The following is a 19510-nucleotide window of genomic DNA, read 5'->3' on the forward strand; positions in this document are numbered from 1 at the left end:
ACGTGCCATTGGAACACAGGACTGATGGTTGCTGATAATGGGCCTCTGTACGCCTATGTAGATATTCCATAAAAAATCAGCCGTTTCCAGCTACAATAGCCATTTACAACATTAACAATGTCTACAATGTATTTCTGATCGATTTTATGTTATTTTAATGAACAAAGAAATTGCTTTTCTTTAGAAAACAAGGACATTTCTAAGTGATCCCAAACTTTTGAACGGTAGTGCACATTTAATGGACACAGTCAATTTCACAATAATTATATTTTGTTTGTTTTTACTCCTTAACTTCCTCCGATCATTTTCATGATGTCCATCCGGTTTGCTTCTATATGCCTTATCTTTCTAACTGTGCTCCTTCACAAAAACTCCCAACCTATAACCTATATACTTATTATGGACACAGTATGCTTTACATTATCTATCTTGTTGTTATTAGTTGTTATTAGTCCCATCCGGTGTCGTTTTGCGTATCAGTTCATAAACACTATGCCATGGAATCGGTACGTCAAGAATCTCTTCCCAACTATTTTACAATCTATATGGGACGGCTGTCAATCCTTTGGTCCTTAAATGAAACTGGTATACTTTTTTATTTATCACAATTTTCTTTAACCAATTATGTTCTTTAATGCAGGGCCGACAGACAAGTTCCTTACTTTTTCCCCCTTCCACTTTCCTCTTCCATTTTTACGGTAATGCTGCAATTATTTGTTTGTAATTTTGGGTAGAGCAGACATTTCCGTATGTTTTTGTTAGCTGCATGTGTGACATAACTCCACCAGTCCTACCTATGACATAATTTACGAAGATTATATATTTTTTAAACATTTTTTCCAAAAATAATGGTTTTTTATTAATTAGTATATTTGAGTTTAACCACAATATTTGTTGCATTATTTGTTCTGTCGTTTCTGGAGGATTAAATTGAAATTGCAACCAACTTTCTATGGCTTATTTTAGAAATAGTGATATTTGGGAGATGGTTTCCCTTTCAAATAAATGAAAGTGAGAGGTTGTAATCTGAATAAAGGGAAAAAGGCCATTCTTGAACATGGGGTGAGACAATTTTACTAATTTGTAGAGAACCAGTTCGGATTTAAGTATAACTTTTTATGACTGAAGCTTTTAGTGATAGGTTTAATGCTTTAATATTTAATAATTTCTGTCTCCCGAATTCATATTCATTATATAAATAGGCCGTTTAATTTTGTCTGGCTTGCCGTTCCAAATAAAATGGAATATTTTTTTCTCATAATTTAAAAAACTGTTCGCTAGGCGTAGGCAAGACCATAAGCAAATAGGTAAACTGGGATAATACTAAAGAGTTAATCAGGGTGATTTTTCCACAAATAGACAGGTATTTACCTTTCCATGGTAGCAAGATCTTATCTTTTTTTGCTAACTTTCTATTCAAATTTATTGGAGTGAGATCATTTATTTCCTTTGGGATATGTATTCCGAGTATATCCACATCACCATCAGACCATTTTGTTGGTAAACTACATGGTAATGTAAAAATTGTATTTTCTAGTGATCCAATACGTAATATACAGTGGGGGGAAAATGTATTTAGTCAGCCACCAATTGTACAAGTTCTCCCACTTAAAAAGATGAGAGAGGCCTGTCATTTTCATCATAGGTACACGTCAACTATGACAGACAAAATGATTAAAACAATTCCAGAAAATCACATTGTAGGATTTTTTATGAATTTATTTGCAAATTATGGTGGAAAATAAGTATTTTGGTCAATAACAAAAGTTTCTCAATACTTTGTTATATACCCTTTGTTGGCAATGACACAGGTCAAACGTTTTCTGTAAGTCTTCACAAGGTTTTCACACACTGTTGCTGGTATTTTGGCCCATTCCTCCATGCAGATCTCCTCTAGAGCAGTGATGTTTTGGGGCTGTCGCTGGGCAACATGGACTTTCAACTCCCTCCAAAGATTTTCTATGGGGTTGAGATCTGGAGACTGGCTAGGCCACTCCAGGACCTTGAAATGCTTCTTACGAAGCCACTCCTTCGTTGCCCGGGCAGTGTGTTTGGGATCATTGTCATGCTGAAAGACCCAGCCACGTTTCATCTTCAATGCCCTTGCTGATGGAAGGAGGTTTTCACTCAAAATCTCACGATACATGGCCCCATTCATTCTTTCCTTTACACGGATCAGTGGTCCTGGTCCCTTTGCAGAAAAACAGCCCCAAAGCATGATGTTTCCACCCCCATGCTTCACAGTAGGTATGGTGTTCTTTGGATGCAACTCAGCATTCTTTGTCCTCCACACACGATGAGTTGAGTTTTTACCAAAAAATTCTATTTTGGTTTCATCTGATAAGCTAATTGTAGGGATTTCCTTTCTATTAATAATGTAAAATTAACAGCCATACAGAAAGACTCATGTGAAGGTGAAATTACAGAGAAGGAACTTCTGGATGCAATTAAAGACTTTAAGTCCTGGAAAACTTCTGGGTTGGATGGCATACCACTCGAGGTATACCAAACCTTTTTTGATATACTCAGAGGACCGTTATTAGCATGTTTTAACCACTCATATGTAAATGGTAGATTATCAGACACCCAAGAAGAAAGTCTGATTTCATTATTACTGAAACAGGATACAAGTGGGAAATATAAAGATCCAGTCCATTAAAAAAATTGGAGGCCCCTTACACTTCAGTGTTGTGATGCAAAAATTCTAGCAAAATGTATAGCGCATAGAATTAAAAAGGTATTATTCATTATAATCAGACAGGTTTTTTACATGGATGAAACATTGGAGATAATATAAGGTAAGTACTGGAAACAATAGAACACTATGAAAAATCTGGGAAACCAGGCCTGCTATTCATAGCTGACTTTGAAAAGGCATTTGATAAAGTACGACTGGTTAAATAATGGCTATTTCTCCTAAAGTTTTAAACTGTCAAGAGGAGTGAAACAAGATTGTCCACTATCGGCATATCTATTTATTATGGCCATCGAAATGTCAGCTATTAAAATCAGATCCAACAATAAAATCAAGGGATTAGAAATCCAGGGCTTAAAAACAAAGGTGTCATTGTACGCTGATGATTCATGTTTTCTTTTAAATCCCCAACTTTAATCTCTCCACAGCCTCATAGAGGATCTAGATACATTTTCTAACCTCTCTGGATTACAACCAAATTATGATAAATGTACTACAGTGGGGGAAAAAAGTATTTAGTCAGCCACCAATTGTGCAAGTTCTCCCACTTAAAAAGATGAGAGAGGCCTGTAATTTTCATCATAGGTACACGTCAACTATGACAGACAAATTGAGAATTTTTTCCCCATAAAATCACATTGTAGGATTTTTAATGAATTTATTTGCAAATTATGGTGGAAAATAAGTATTTGGTCACCTACAAACAAGCAAGATTTCTGGCTCTCACAGACCTGTAACTTCTTCTTTAAGAGGCTCCTCTGTCCTCCACTCGTTACCTGTATTAATGGCACCTGTTTGAACTTGTTATCAGTATAAAAGACACCTGTCCACAACCTCAAACAGTCACACTCCAAACTCCACTATGGCCAAGACCAAAGAGCTGTCAAAGGACACCAGAAACAAAATTGTAGACCTGCACCAGGCTGGGAAGACTGAATCTGCAATAGGTAAGCAGCTTGGTTTGAAGAAATCAACTGTGGGAGCAATTATTAGGAAATGGAAGACATACAAGACCACTGATAATCTCCCTCGATCTGGGGCTCCACGCAAGATCTCACCCTGTGGGGTCAAAATGATCACAAGAATGGTGAGCAAAAATCCCAGAACCACACCGGGGGACCTAGTGAATGACCTGCAGAGAGCTGGGACCAAAGTAACAAAGCCTACCATCAGTAACACACTACGCCGCCAGGGACTCAAATCCTGCAGTGCCAGACATGTCCCCCTGCTTAAGCCAGTACATGTCCAGGCCCGTCTGAAGTTTGCTAGAGTGCATTTGGATGATCCAGAAGAGGATTGGGAGAATGTCATATGGTCAGATGAAACCAAAATAGAACTTTTTGGTAAAAACTCAACTCGTCGTGTTTGGAGGACAAAGAATGCTGAGTTGCATCCAAAGAACACCATACCTACTGTGAAGCATGGGGGTGGAAACATCATGCTTTGGGGCTGTTTTTCTGCAAAGGGACCAGGACGACTGATCCGTGTAAAGGAAAGAATGAATGGGGCCATGTATCGTGAGATTTTGAGTGAAAACCTCCTTCCATCAGCAAGGGCATTGAAGATGAAACGTGGCTGGGTCTTTCAGCATGACAATGATCCCAAACACACCGCCCGGGCAACGAAGGAGTGGCTTCGTAAGAAGCATTTCAAGGTCCTGGATTGGCCTAGCCAGTCTCCAGATCTCAACCCCATAGAAAATCTTTGGAGGGAGTTGAAAGTCCGTGTTGCCCAGCGACAGCCCCAAAACATAATAATATAATAATAATATAATATGCCATTTAGCAGACGCTTTTATCCAAAGCGACTTAGTCATGCGTGCATACATTTTTATTTTTTTGTGTACGGGTGGTCCCGGGGATCGAACCCACTACCTTGGCGTTACAAGCGCCGTGCTCTACCAGCTGAGCTACAGAGGACCACTGCTCTAGAGGAGATCTGCATGGAGGAATGGGCCAAAATACCAGCAACAGTGTGTGAAAACCTTGTGAAGACTTACAGAAAACGTTTGACCTGTGTCATTGCCAACAAAGGGTATATAACAAAGTATTGAGAAACTTTTGTTATTGACCAAATACTTATTTTCCACCATAATTTGCAAATAAATTCATAAAAAATCCTACAATGTGATTTTCTGGATTTTTTAAAATCATTTTGTCTGTCATAGTTGACGTGTACCTATGATGAAAATGACAGGCCTCTCTCATCTTTTTAAGTGGGAGAACTTGCACAATTGGTGGCTGACTAAATACTTTTTCCCCCCACTGTATACACTTCCTGATAAACTCAGTCACCGTTTCAGTGTATTCATCAAAATTATTTTCGGTAGCTACCGGAACATATCCCAGTCCGCGTGATCAAAACAATCTTGAAGCGTGGATTCCGATTGGTCAGACCAGTGTTGAATAGTCCTTAGCACAGGTATTTCCTGTTTGAGTTTCTGCCTATAGGAAGGGAGGAGCAAAATTGAGTCGTGGTCAGATTTGCCGAAAGGAGGGCGGGGGAGGGACTATTAACCATCCCGGAAGTTTGATTAGCAATGGTCGAGGATCTTGGCAGAGCGAGTACAACAGTCGATATGTTGATAGAACTTCGGCAGCCTAGTCCTCAAATTTGCTTTGTTAAAATCCCCGGCTACAATTAATGCAGCCTCAGTGTATGTGGTTTCCAGTTTGCATAAAGTCCAGTGAAGTTCTTTGAGGGCCGTCGTGGTATCGGCTTGAGGGGGTATATACACGGCCGTGACTATAACCAAAGAGAATTCTCTTGGGAGATAATACGGTCGGCATTTGATTGTGAGATATTCTAGGTTGGGTGAACAGGACTCGAGTTCCTGTAAGTTATTTTGGCTTGCCATAACAAAGGGGTTGAATACTTTCAGCTTTAATTTAATTATTTTCTTATTATTTTTTAAAAACGTAATTCCACTTCGACATTATGGGATATTTTTTTTATTTTGGGGGATATTGTGTGTAAGCCAACGAGAAAACACCTAAATGTAATCCATTTTAAATTCAGGCTGTAACATAACAACATGTGGAAAAAGTCAAGTGGTGTGAATACTTTCTGGAGGCACTGTATGATCAGATTTGCCAAATGGAGGGCGAGGGAGAGCTTTTTATAAGTCTCTGTGTGTGGAGTGAAGGTGATCTATAGTTTTTTCCCTTTAGTTGCACAAGTGACATGCTGGTAGAATTGAGGTAGAACTGATTTCCATTTTCCTGCATTAAAATCACCGGCCTCTAGGAGCGCCGCCTCTGGATTTTCTTGTCTGCTGATGGCCCTATACAGCTGGTTGAGTGCAGTCTTAGTGCCAGCATCGGTTTGTTGTGGTAAATAGATAGCTACGAAAAATTATAGATAAACTCTCTTGGTAAATAATATGGTCTACAGCTTATCATGAGATGTTCTAACTCAGGCTAGCAGAACCTCGAAATGTCCTTAATATTAGAGATCATTCACCAGCTGTTGTTAATAAAAATATTTTGCGAGACTCTGTCGTTCTGTCCTGCCGATGCATAGAAAAACCGGCTAGATTTATATTTTCCATGTCCTCGTTCAGCCACGACTCTGAGAAACATAGGATATTACAGTTAATGTTGATAGGATATTACAGTTAATGTTGATAGGATATTACAGTTAATGTTGATAGGATATTACAGTTAATGTTGATAGAATATTACAGTTAATGTTGATAGGATATTACAGTTAATGTTGATAGGATATTACAGTTAATGTTGATAGGATATTACAGTTAATGTTGAAAGTCTGGAAAGGAGCTCGTCCAGTTTGTTCTCCAGTGATTGTACATTGGCCAATAGAACAGAGGCTAGAGGTAGATTATTTACTCTCACCGTAGTTTCATCAGGGTACCCGCATGTCGGCGTCTCACCGTAGTTTCATCAGGGTACCCGCACGTTGGCGTCTCACCGTAGTTTCATCAGGGTACCCGCATGTCGGCGTCTCACCGTAGTTTCATCAGGGTACCCGCATGTCGGCGTCTCACCGTAGTTTCATCAGGGTACCCGCACGTTGGCGTCTCACCGTAGTTTCATCAGGGTACCCGCACGTCGGCGTCTCTTTCTCTTCCGAGTGTCGGGGATTAGGGCCTCCCGGGTGAGCAGTATGTCCTGCACGGCCGAGTCATTGAAGTAGAATTCCTTATCCAAATCATGGTTAGTGATAGCTGTTCTGATGTCCAGAAGCTCTTTTCAGTTATAGGAAACGATGCCGGAAACATTATGTACAAAAAAGGTTACGATCATCGCAAAAAAACCCCACAAAGAAATAGCATAGTTGTGACCGAACGCCTCTATTCTGTCTTATGTAGTAAGATTTGAAATGGTGTTTTTAACATTGGATAAAAGCAGAGACACAGAGCTACAAAATGGTATAAAATACACTGCATTTAAGGAATTTTGAGAAAATGGCCTTTGAATGTTTTGGTACCTACTGAAGAGCTCTTCTTTGTCTACACCCATTCAGCATCGTTCACACCCTCTTAAGCTTTAGCCCCACCCATCTTGTTTCGCTCTCGGAGCGTTCAGAGCGGACACTTGACGCTCTGGCCGATGAGTAGGGTTGATCCGAGCGTTCTGACCTCACAACGGCAGTCAAGCACCCAAGCTAACTGACTAACATTAGCTAGCTTGCTAGCTACTTCCACACACAAAATTGGGATTATGGTTCATTATTTACCTCTGGATAACATGAAAACAGCCTAACCAGCTCTGCTAGGGCGAGTAAAATGGTCAGTGGGGTGTTCTCTCATTTAATGAGTTGGGATTATGTTCTCTCATTATGGGGCTCTCATTTAATGAGAGAACACCCCGCTGAGCATTTTACTCACCCTAACAAAGCTGGTTAGGTTGTTTTCATGATATCCAGAGCGTTGGTGACTGTAACTGCGCTGCTGGCAACAATTTAATTACGTATTTTTGCCGCACTTACTGACACCGGCCAGGTGTTGTGCGTTCGTAAATTCATCAGTTATTCTGCGCTCTGGCATACTCAGACTGAATTTACGAACGCACCCGAAATTGTTACTTGCATAGTGGAGTCTTTTGTTAAGACATTTAGCTAGCTAGCTAGGTAAACAATGAACCACAATCCCAACTCACGACGTTACTACCCTGTCGCCGCCTCCAACGTCGTTATAGAGAATTTGGCAGACCACGTGTAACCACGCCAGCCCAGGAACTCCCCAGACCACGTGTAACCACGCCAGCCCAGGACCTCCCCAGACCACGTGTAACCACGCCAGCCCAGGACCTCCCCAGACCACGTGTAACCACGCCAGCCCAGGACCTCCCCAGACCACGTGTAACCAAGCCAGCCCAGGACCTCCCCAGACCACGTGTAACCAAGCCAGCCCAGGACCTCCCCAGACCACGTGTAACCACGCCAGCCCAGGACCTCCCCAGACCACGTGTAACCAAGCCAGCCCAGGACCTCCCCAGACCACGTGTAACCAAGCCAGCCCAGGACCTCCCCAGACCACGTGTAACCACGCCAGCCCAGGACCTCCCCAGACCACGTGTAACCAAGCCAGCCCAGGACCTCCCCAGACCACGTGTAACCAAGCCAGCCCAGGACCTCCCCAGACCACGTGTAACCACGCCAGCCCAGGACCTCCCCAGACCACGTGTAACCAAGCCAGCCCAGGACCTCCCCAGACCACGTGTAACCACGCCAGCCCAGGACCTCCCCAGACCACGTGTAACCAAGCCAGCCCAGGACCTCCCCAGACCACGTGTAACCACGCCAGCCCAGGACCTCCCCAGACCACGTGTAACCAAGCCAGCCCAGGACCTCCCCAGACCACGTGTAACCACGCCAGCCCAGGACCTCCCCAGACCACGTGTAACCACGCCAGCCCAGGACCTCCCCAGAACACGTGTAACCAAGCCAGCCCAGGACCTCCCCAGACCACGTGTAACCACGCCAGCCCAGGACCTCCCCAGACCACGTGTAACCACGCCAGCCCAGGACCTCCCCAGACCACGTGTAACCACGCCAGCCCAGGACCTCCCCAGACCACGTGTAACCAAGCCAGCCCAGGACCTCCCCAGACCACGTGTAACCACGCCAGCCCAGGACCTCCCCAGACCACGTGTAACCAAGCCAGCCCAGGACCTCCCCAGACCACGTGTAACCACGCCAGCCCAGGACCTCCCCAGACCACGTGTAACCAAGCCAGCCCAGGACCTCCCCAGACCACGTGTAACCACGCCAGCCCAGGACCTCCCCAGACCACGGGTAACCACGCCAGCCCAGGACCTCCCCAGACCACGTGTAACCAAGCCAGCCCAGGACCTCCCCAGACCACGTGTAACCAAGCCAGCCCAGGACCTCCACATCCGGCTTCTTCACCTGCGGGATCATCTGAGACCAGCCACCTGTACAGCTGATGCCCTTTTGTGGGGAAAAACCCATTCTGATTGACCCGGCTCCCAAGTGGGTGGGCCTATGCCCTCCCAGGCCCATCCATGGCTGCGCCCCTGCCCAGTCATGTGCAATCCATAGATTAGGGCCTAATTTATTTATTTCAATTTACTGATTTCCTTCTATGAACTGTAATTCAGTAAAGTCTTTGAAATTGTTGCATGTTGCGTTTCTATTTTTGTTCACTATAGTTTAGCTCAGAAAACATTGTAATAAACTACAATGACCAGAATCCATTGTACCCAACTTGTCTGGGCAAGTCTGTAGGACAGAGGAGAGGGAGAGAATGGGAAGAGAATGGCTGTAGAGGATAGAGAGCAGGTATCTCTACCTGAAAATACATGATCTAAGTGATTGATAGTTGGTATTCAGCAGTCCTAAAAGTAGGCCTTATCTATTCTATCTATCTTTAAAGGACTACCAAAACAGTCAGACAGCATAGGCAGCAGCTCTATAGCCAGCTAGTTGAACCAGTATCTGGGCGTTTGGTACCTCTGTAATGGCCAGAAAGCTCACATTCAAATTCATTACTGCCACACATCACTCATTACTGCCACACATCATTCATTACTGCCACACATCATTCATTACTGCCACACATCATTCATTACTGCCACACATCACTCATTACTGCCACACATCATTCATTACTGCCACACATCATTCATTACTGCCACACATCATTCATTACTGCCACACATCATTCATTACTGCCACACATCATTCATTACTGCCACACATCACTCATTACTGCCACACATCACTCATTACTGCCACACATCATTCATTACTGCCACACATCATTCATTACTGCCACACATCACTCATTACTGCCACACATCACTCATTACTGCCACACATCACTCATTACTGCCACACATCATTCATTACTGCCACACATCATTCATTACTGCCACACATCACTCATTACTGCCACACATCACTCATTACTGCCACACATCACTCATTACTGCCACACATCATTCATTACTGCCACACATCATTCATTACTGCCACACATCACTCATTACTGCCACACATCACTCATTACTGCCACACATCACTCATTACTGCCACACATCATTCATTACTGCCACACATCACTCATTACTGCCACACATCATTCATTACTGCCACACATCACTCATTACTGCCACACATCATTCATTACTGCCACACATCATTCATTACTGCCACACATCATTCATTACTGCCACACGTCATTCATTACTGCCACACATCATTCATTACTGCCACACATCACTCATTACTGCCACACGTCATTCATTACTGCCATACGTCACTCATTACTGCCACACATCATTCTTTACTGCCACACTGGTCAGAAGTCTACAACAGGTCAATACATTGGAGGTGCCTAAAAGGCATTGTTTCGTTTGCTTGTACATTTTTATTTATACCTTTTTTGGAAGTACATACCAGCCGTAATGGGAGTAAATGAAGATAGTTGCTTAGCAAAACTCCATATTTGGTGTGTAAAAAACGTATTTTGACATTATAATGCTTGCAGAGCTGGTGAATGGGAGTTCGAATCTGAGCTTTCTGGGCATTACAGAGGTCTCTAATGCACCGATTAGCCTATAGAGGATGACTGGTTGGGGAGCACAGAGATAGATGTCTGGCTGGCTGCTACAGCATGATGACTAGGCTGGCCTGACCAGTTATAAATCCTCTAATTTTAACACCCAATAAACAGAAAGTGGGACAGGAGAAAGGACTTCTGCATGTAGAGTTAAATAGGTCACCTTGTGGAGCACTGATTACGTAGTCCTATTAGAGGGCGAGAGAGAGAGAGAAAGTTGAGGAGAGAGAGAGCAGGAGAGCTGGAGATGGGGCGGGTTCAGTTCTGTGGTCCCCTCGTAGATGAATGTTATTTTGGGCTGTAGTGTAGTAGTGGGTAGACAGAGACAGACATTTGTTATTGTCTTTCTGGCTTACTCTTCCCAACAATGCAGTAATCAATATCAGTAGAACAACAACACACGAGAAATAGAAAAAGAAGAACATGAGAAAGTAAGTCAGCTATATACAGGGACAGTTTCAGGATCAGTAGCTATATACAGGGTCAGTTCCAGGGTCAGTAGCTATATACAGGGACAGTTCCAGGGTCAGTAGCTATATACAGGGTCAGTTCCAGGGTCAGTAGCTATATACAGGGTCAGTTCCAGGGTCAGTAGCTATATACAGGGACAGTTCCAGGGTCAGTAGCTATATACAGGGTCAGTTCCAGGGTCAGTAGCTATATACAGGGACAGTTCCAGGGTCAGTAGCTATATACAGGGACAGTTCCAGGGTCAGTAGCTATATACAGGGACAGTTCCAGGGTCAGTAGCTATATACAGTTCCAGGGTCAGTAGCTATATACAGGGACAGTTCCAGGGTCAGTAGCTATATACAGGGACAGTTCCAGGGTCAGTAGCTATATACAGGGACAGTTCCAGGGTCAGTAGCTATATACAGGGTCAGTAGCTATATACCGGGTCAGTAGCTATATACAGGGTCAGTTCCAGGGTCAGTAGCTATATACAGGGACAGTTCCAGGGTCAGTAGCTATATACAGGGTCAGTTCCAGGGTCAGTAGCTATATACAGGGACAGTTCCAGGGTCAGTAGCTATATACAGGGACAGTTCCAGGGTCAGTAGCTATATACAGGGTCAGTTCCAGGGTCAGTAGCTATATACAGGGACAGTTCCAGGGTCAGTAGCTATATACAGGGACAGTTCCAGGGTCAGTAGCTATATACAGGGACAGTTCCAGGGTCAGTAGCTATATACAGGGACAGTTCCAGGGTCAGTAGCTATATACAGGGACAGTAGCTATATACAGTTCCAGGGTCAGTAGCTATATACAGTTCCAGGGTCAGTAGCTATATACAGGGTCAGTTCCAGGGTCAGTAGCTATATACAGGGTCAGTAGCTATATACAGTTCCAGGGTCAGTAGCTATATACAGGGTCAGTTCCAGGGTCAGTAGCTATATACAGGGACAGTTCCAGGGTCAGTAGCTATATACAGGGTCAGTTCCAGGGTCAGTAGCTATATACAGGGTCAGTTCCAGGGTCAGTAGCTATATACAGGGACAGTTCCAGGGTCAGTAGCTATATACAGGGACAGTTCCAGGGTCAGTAGCTATATACAGGGACAGTTCCAGGGTCAGTAGCTATATACAGGGACAGTTCCAGGGTCAGTAGCTACAGTGGGGAAAAAAAGTATTTAGTCAGCCACCAATTGTGCAAGTTCTCCCACTTAAAAAGATGAGAGAGGCCTGTAATTTTCATCATAGGTACATGTCAATTATGACAGACAAAATGAAAAAAAAAAATCCAGAAAATCACATTGTAGGATTTTTTATGAATTTATTTGCAAATTATGGTGGAAAATAAGTATTTGGTCAATAACAAAAGTTTCTCAATACTTTGTTATATACCCTTTGTTGGCAATGACACAGGTCAAACGTTTTCTGTAAGTCTTCACAAGGTTTTCACACACTGTTGCTGGTATTTTGGCCCATTCCTCCATGCAGATCTCCTCTAGAGCAGTGATGTTTTGGGGCTGTCGCTGGGCAACACAGACTTTCAACTCCCTCCAAAGATTTTCTATGGGGTTGAGATCTGGAGACTGGCTAGGCCACTCCAGGACCTTGAAATGCTTCTTACGAAGCCACTCCTTCGTTGCCCGGGCAGTGTGTTTGGGATTATTGTCATGCTGAAAGACCCAGCCACGTTTCATCTTCAATGCCCTTGCTGATGGAAGGAGGTTTTCACTCAAAATCTCACGATACATGGCCCCATTCATTATTTCCTTTACACGGATCAGTCGTCCTGGTCCCTTTGCAGAAAAACAGCCCCAAAGGATGATGTTTCCACCCCCATGCTTCACAGTAGGTATGGTGTTCTTTGGATGCAACTCAGCATTCTTTGTCCTCCAAACACGACGAGTTGAGTTTTTACCAAAAAGTTCTATTTTGGTTTCATCTGACCATATGACATTCTCCCAATCCTATTCTGGATCATCCAAATGCACTCTAGCAAACTTCAGACGGGCCTGGACATGTACTGGCTTAAGCAGGGGGACACGTCTTGCACTGCAGGATTTGAGTTCCTGGCGGCGTAGTGTGTTACTGATGGTAGGCTTTGTTAATTTGGTCCCAGCTCTCTGCAGGTCATTCACTAGGTCCCCCTGTGTGGTTCTGGGATTTTTGCTCACCGTTCTTGTGATCATTTTGACCCCACGGGGTGAGATCTTGTGTGGAGCCCCAGATCGAGGGAGATTATCAGTGGTCTTGTATGTCTTCCATTTCCTAATAATTGCTCCCACAGTTGATTTCTTCAAACCAAGCTGCTTACCTATTGCAGATTCAGTCTTCCCAGCCTGGTGCAGGTCTACAATTTTGTTTCTGGTGTCCTTTAACAGCTCTTTGGTCTTGGCCATAGTGGAGTTTGGAGTGTGACTGTTTGAGGTTGTGGACAGGTGTCTTTTATACTGATAACAAGTTCAAACATGTGCCATTAATACAGGTAACGAGTGGAGGACAGAAGAGCCTCTTAAAGAAGAAGTTACAGGTCTGTGAGAGCCAGAAATCTTGCTTGTTTGTAGGTGACCAAATACTTATTTTCCACCATAATTTGCAAATAAATTCATAAAAAATCCTACAATGTGATTTTCTGGATTTTTTTTTCTCAATTTGTCTATCATAGTTTACGTGTACCTATGATGAAAATTACAGGCCTCTCTCATCTTTTTAAGTGGGAGAACTTGCACAATTGGTGGCTGACTAAATACTTTTTTTCCCCACTGTATATACAGTTCCAGGGTCAGTAGCTATATACAGGGACAGTTCCAGGGTCAGTAGCTATATACAGGGTCAGTTCCAGGGTCAGTAGCTATATACAGGGACAGTTCCAGGGTCAGTAGCTATATACAGGGTCAGTAGCTATATACAGGGTCAGTTCCAGGGTCAGTAGCTATATACAGGGTCAGTTCCAGGGTCAGTAGCTATATACAGGGACAGTTCCAGGGTCAGTAGCTATATACAGGGACAGTTCCAGGGTCAGTAGCTATATACAGGGTCAGTTCCAGGGTCAGTAGCTATATACAGGGTCAGTTCCAGGGTCAGTAGCTATATACAGGGACAGTTCCAGGGTCAGTAGCTATATACAGGGTCAGTTCCAGGGTCAGTAGCTATATACAGGGACAGTTCCAGGGTCAGTAGCTATATACAGGGACAGTTCCAGGGTCAGTAGCTATATACAGGGACAGTTCCAGGGTCAGTAGCTATATACAGGGACAGTTCCAGGGTCAGTAGCTATATACAGGGACAGTTCCAGGGTCAGTAGCTATATACAGGGACAGTTCCAGGGTCAGTAGCTATATACAGGGTCAGTTCCAGGGTCAGTAGCTATATACAGGGTCAGTTCCAGGGTCAGTAGCTATATACAGTTCCAGGGTCAGTAGCTATATACAGGGTCAGTTCCAGGGTCAGTAGCTATATACAGGGACAGTTCCAGGGTCAGTAGCTATATACAGGGACAGTTCCAGGGTCAGTAGCTATATACAGGGTCAGTTCCAGGGTCAGTAGCTATATACAGTTCCAGGGTCAGTAGCTATATACAGGGTCAGTTCCAGGGTCAGTAGCTATATACAGGGACAGTTCCAGGGTCAGTAGCTATATACAGGGTCAGTTCCAGGGTCAGTAGCTATATACAGGGACAGTTCCAGGGTCAGTAGCTATATACAGGGTCAGTAGCTATATACAGGGACAGTTCCAGGGTCAGTAGCTATATACAGGGTCAGTAGCTATATACAGGGACAGTTCCAGGGTCAGTAGCTATATACAGGGTCAGTAGCTATATACAGGGACAGTTCCAGGGTCAGTAGCTATATACAGGGTCAGTTCCAGGGTCAGTAGCTATATACAGGGTCAGTTCCAGGGTCAGTAGCTATATACAGGGACAGTTCCAGGGTCAGTAGCTATATACAGGGTCAGTTCCAGGGTCAGTAGCTATATACAGGGACAGTTCCAGGGTCAGTAGCTATATACAGGGTCAGTAGCTATATACAGGGTCAGTTCCAGGGTCAGTAGCTATATACAGTTCCAGGGTCAGTAGCTATATACAGTTCCAGGGTCAGTAGCTATATACAGGGTCAGTTCCAGGGTCAGTAGCTATATACAGGGTCAGTTCCAGGGTCAGTAGCTATATACAGGGTCAGTTCCAGGGTCAGTAGCTATATACAGGGACAGTTTCAGGATCAGTAGCTATATACAGGGTCAGTTCCAGGGTCAGTAGCTATATACAGGGACAGTTCCAGGGACAGTAGCTATATACAGGGACAGTTCCAGGGTCAGTAGCTATATACAGGGTCAGTTCCAGGGTCAGTAGCTATATACAGGGACAGTTCCAGGGTCAGTAGCTATATACAGGGACAGTTCCAGGGTCAGTAGCTATATACAGGGACAGTTCCAGGGTCAGTACCATATTTCCAATGTGCAGGGATACTGGAGGGATGGAGGTAGATATGTATAGGGGTAAGGGGACAGGGATACTGGAGTGATGGAGGTAGATATGTATAGGGGTAAGGGGACAGGGGTGATGGAGTGATGGAGGTGGATATGTATAGGGGTAAGGGGACAGGGATACTGGAGTGATGGAGGTAGATATGTATAGGGGTAAGGGGACAGGGATACTGGAGTGATGGAGGTAGATATGTATAGGGGTAAGGGTACAGGGATACTGGAGTGATGGAGGTAGATATGTATAGGGGTAAGGGGACAGGGATACTGGAGTGATGGAGGTAGATATGTATAGGGGTAAGGGGACAGGGATACTGGAGTGATGGAGGTAGATATGTATAGGGGTAAGGGGACAGGGATACTGGAGTGATGGAGGTAGATATGTATAGGGGTAAGGGGACAGGGATACTGGAGTGATGGAGGTAGATATGTATAGGGGTAAGGGGACAGGGATACTGGAGTGATGGAGGTAGATATGTATAGGGGTAAGGGGACAGGGATACTGGAGTGATGGAGGTAGATATGTATAGGGTTAAGGGGACAGGGATACTGGAGTGATGGAGGTAGATATGTATAGGGGTAAGGGGACAGGGATACTGGAGTGATGGAGGTAGATATGTATAGGGGTAAGGGGACAGGGATACTGGAGTGATGGAGGTGGATATGTATAGGGGTAAGGGGACAGGGATACTGGAGTGATGGAGGTGGATATGTATAGGGGTAAGGGGACAGGGATACTGGAGTGATGGAGGTAGATATGTATAGGGGTAAGGGGACAGGGATACTGGAGTGATGGAGGTAGATATGTATAGGGATAAGGGGACAGGGATACTGGAGTGATGGAGGTAGATATGTATAGGGGTAAGGGGACAGGGATACTGGAGTGATGGAGGTAGATATGTATAGGGGTAAGGGTACAGGGATACTGGAGTGATGGAGGTAGATATGTATAGGGGTAAGGGGACAGGGGTGATGGAGTGATGGAGGTGGATATGTATAGGGGTAAGGGGACAGGGATACTGGAGTGATGGAGGTGGATATGTATAGGGATAAGGGGACAGGGATACTGGAGTGATGGAGGTAGATATGTATAGGGGTAAGGGGACAGGGATACTGGAGTGATGGAGGTAGATATGTATAGGGGTAAGGGGACAGGGATACTGGAGTGATGGAGGTAGATATGTATTGGGGTAAGGGGACAGGGATACTGGAGTGATGGAGGTAGATATGTATAGGGGTAAGGGGACAGGGATACTGGAGTGATGGAGGTAGATATGTATTGGGGTAAGGGGACAGGGATACTGGAGTGATGGAGGTAGATATGTATAGGGGTAAGGGGACAGGGATACTGGAGTGATGGAGGTAGATATGTATAAGGGGTAAGGGGACAGGGATAGTGGAGTGATGGAGGTGGATATGTATAGGGGTAAGGGGACAGGGATACTGGAGTGATGGAGGTAGATATGTATAGGGGTAAGGGGACAGGGATACTGGAGTGATGGAGGTAGATATGTATAGGGGTAAGGGGACAGGGATACTGGAGTGATGGAGGTGGATATGTATAGGGGTAAGGGGACAGGGATACTGGAGTGATGGAGGTAGATATGTATAGGGGTAAGGGGACAGGGATACTGGAGTGATGGAGGTAGATATGTATAGGGGTAAGGGGACAGGGATACTGGAGTGATGGAGGTAGATATGTATAGGGGTAAGGGGACAGGGATACTGGAGTGATGGAGGTAGATATGTATAGGGGTAAGGGGACAGGGATACTGGAGTGATGGAGGTAGATATGTATAGGGGTAAGGGGACAGGGATACTGGAGTGATGGAGGTAGATATGTATAAGGGGTACAGGGACAGGGATACTGGAGTGATGGAGGTAGATATGTATAGGGTTAAGGGGACAGGGATACTGGAGTGATGGAGGTAGATATGTATAGGGGTAAGGGGACAGGGATACTGGAGTGATGGAGGTGGATATGTATAGGGGTAAGGGGACAGGGATACTGGAGTGATGGAGGTAGATATGTATAGGGGTAAGGGGACAGGGAAACTGGAGTGATGGAGGTAGATATGTATAGGGGTAAGGGGACAGGGATACTGGAGTGATGGAGGTAGATATGTATAGGGGTAAGGGGACAGGGATACTGGAGTGATGGAGGTAGATATGTATAGGGATAAGGGGACAGGGATACTGGAGTGATGGAGGTAGATATGTATAGGGGTAAGGGGACAGGGATACTGGAGTGATGGAGGTAGATATGTATAGGGTTAAGGGGACAGGGATACTGGAGTGATGGAGGTAGATATGTATAGGGGTAAGGGGACAGGGATACTGGAGTGATTGAGGTAGATATGTATAGGGGTCAGGTGACAGGGATACTGGAGTGATGGAGGTAGATATGTATAGGGGTAAGGGTACAGGGATACTGGAGTGATGGAGGTAGATATGTATAGGGGTAAGGGGACAGGGATACTGGAGTGATGAGGTAGATATGTATAGGGGTAAGGGTACAGGGTTACTGGAGTGATGGAGGTAGATATGTATAGGGGTAAGGGTACAGGGATACTGGAGTGATGGAGGTAGATATGTATAGGGGTAAGGGGACAGGGATACTGGAGTGATGGAGGTATATATGTATAGGGATAAGGGGATACTGGAGTGATGGAGGTAGATATGTATAGGGGTAAGGGGACAGGGATACTGGAGTGATGGAGGTAGATATGTATAGGGTTAAGGGGACAGGGATACTGGAGTGATGGAGGTAGATATGTATAGGGGTAAGGGGACAGGGATACTGGAGTGATGGAGGTAGATATGTATAGGGGTCAGGTGACAGGGATACTGGAGTGATGGAGGTAGATATGTATAGGGGTAAGGGTACAGGGATACTGGAGTGATGGAGGTAGATATGTATAGGGGTAAGGGGACAGGGATACTGGAGTGATGGAGGTAGATATGTATAGGGGTAAGGGTACAGGGATACTGGAGTGATGGAGGTAGATATGTATAGGGGTAAGGGTACAGGGATACTGGAGTGATGGAGGTAGATATGTATAGGGGTAAGGGGACAGGGATACTGGAGTGATGGAGGTATATATGTATAGGGATAAGGGGATACTGGAGTGATGGAGGTAGATATGTATAGGGGTAAGGGGACAGGGATACTGGAGTGATGGAGGTAGATATGTATAGGGGTAAGGGGACAGGGATACTGGAGTGATGGAGGTAGATATGTATAGGGGTAAGGGGACAGGGATACTGGAGTGATGGAGGTAGATATGTATAGGGGTAAGGGGACAGGGATACTGGAGTGATGGAGGTAGATATGTATAGGGTTAAGGGGACAGGGATACTGGAGTGATGGAGGTAGATATGTATAGGGGTAAGGGGACAGGGATACTGGAGTGATAGAGGTAGATATGTATAGGGGTAAGGGGACAGGGATACTGGAGTGATGGAGGTAGATATGTATAGGGGTAAGGGGACAGGGATACTGGATCGATGGAGGTAGATATGTATAGGGGTAAGGGGACAGGGATACTGGAGTGATGGAGATAGATATGTATAGGGGTAAGGGGACAGGGATACTGGAGTGATGGAGGTAGATATGTATAGGGGTAAGGGGACAGGGATACTGGAGTGATGGAGGTAGATATGTATAGGGGTAAGGGGACAGGGATACTGGAGTGATGGAGGTGGATATGTATAGGGGTAAGGGGACAGGGATACTGGAGTGATGGAGGTAGATATGTATAGGGGTAAGGGGACAGGGATACTGGAGTGATGGAGGTAGATATGTATAGGGGTAAGGGGACAGGGATACTGGAGTGATGG

At 44.8% G+C, this 19510-nt stretch overlaps 1 protein-coding gene across 1 annotated transcript in view; it reads left to right on the plus strand.

The window, feature by feature from the left end:
• LOC311137618 (cyclin-dependent kinase-like 5) overlaps positions 1 to 19510 on the plus strand; it is a gene marked incomplete at its 3' end in the record, with an annotated part of 239460 nt that overhangs the window by 13095 nt on the left and 206855 nt on the right. The window lies entirely within an intron of this gene.

The sequence above is a fragment of the Coregonus lavaretus genome (genome assembly GCF_964263955.1).
Source record: "Coregonus lavaretus genome assembly, chromosome: 11".
Lineage (NCBI taxonomy): Eukaryota > Metazoa > Chordata > Actinopteri > Salmoniformes > Salmonidae > Coregonus > Coregonus lavaretus.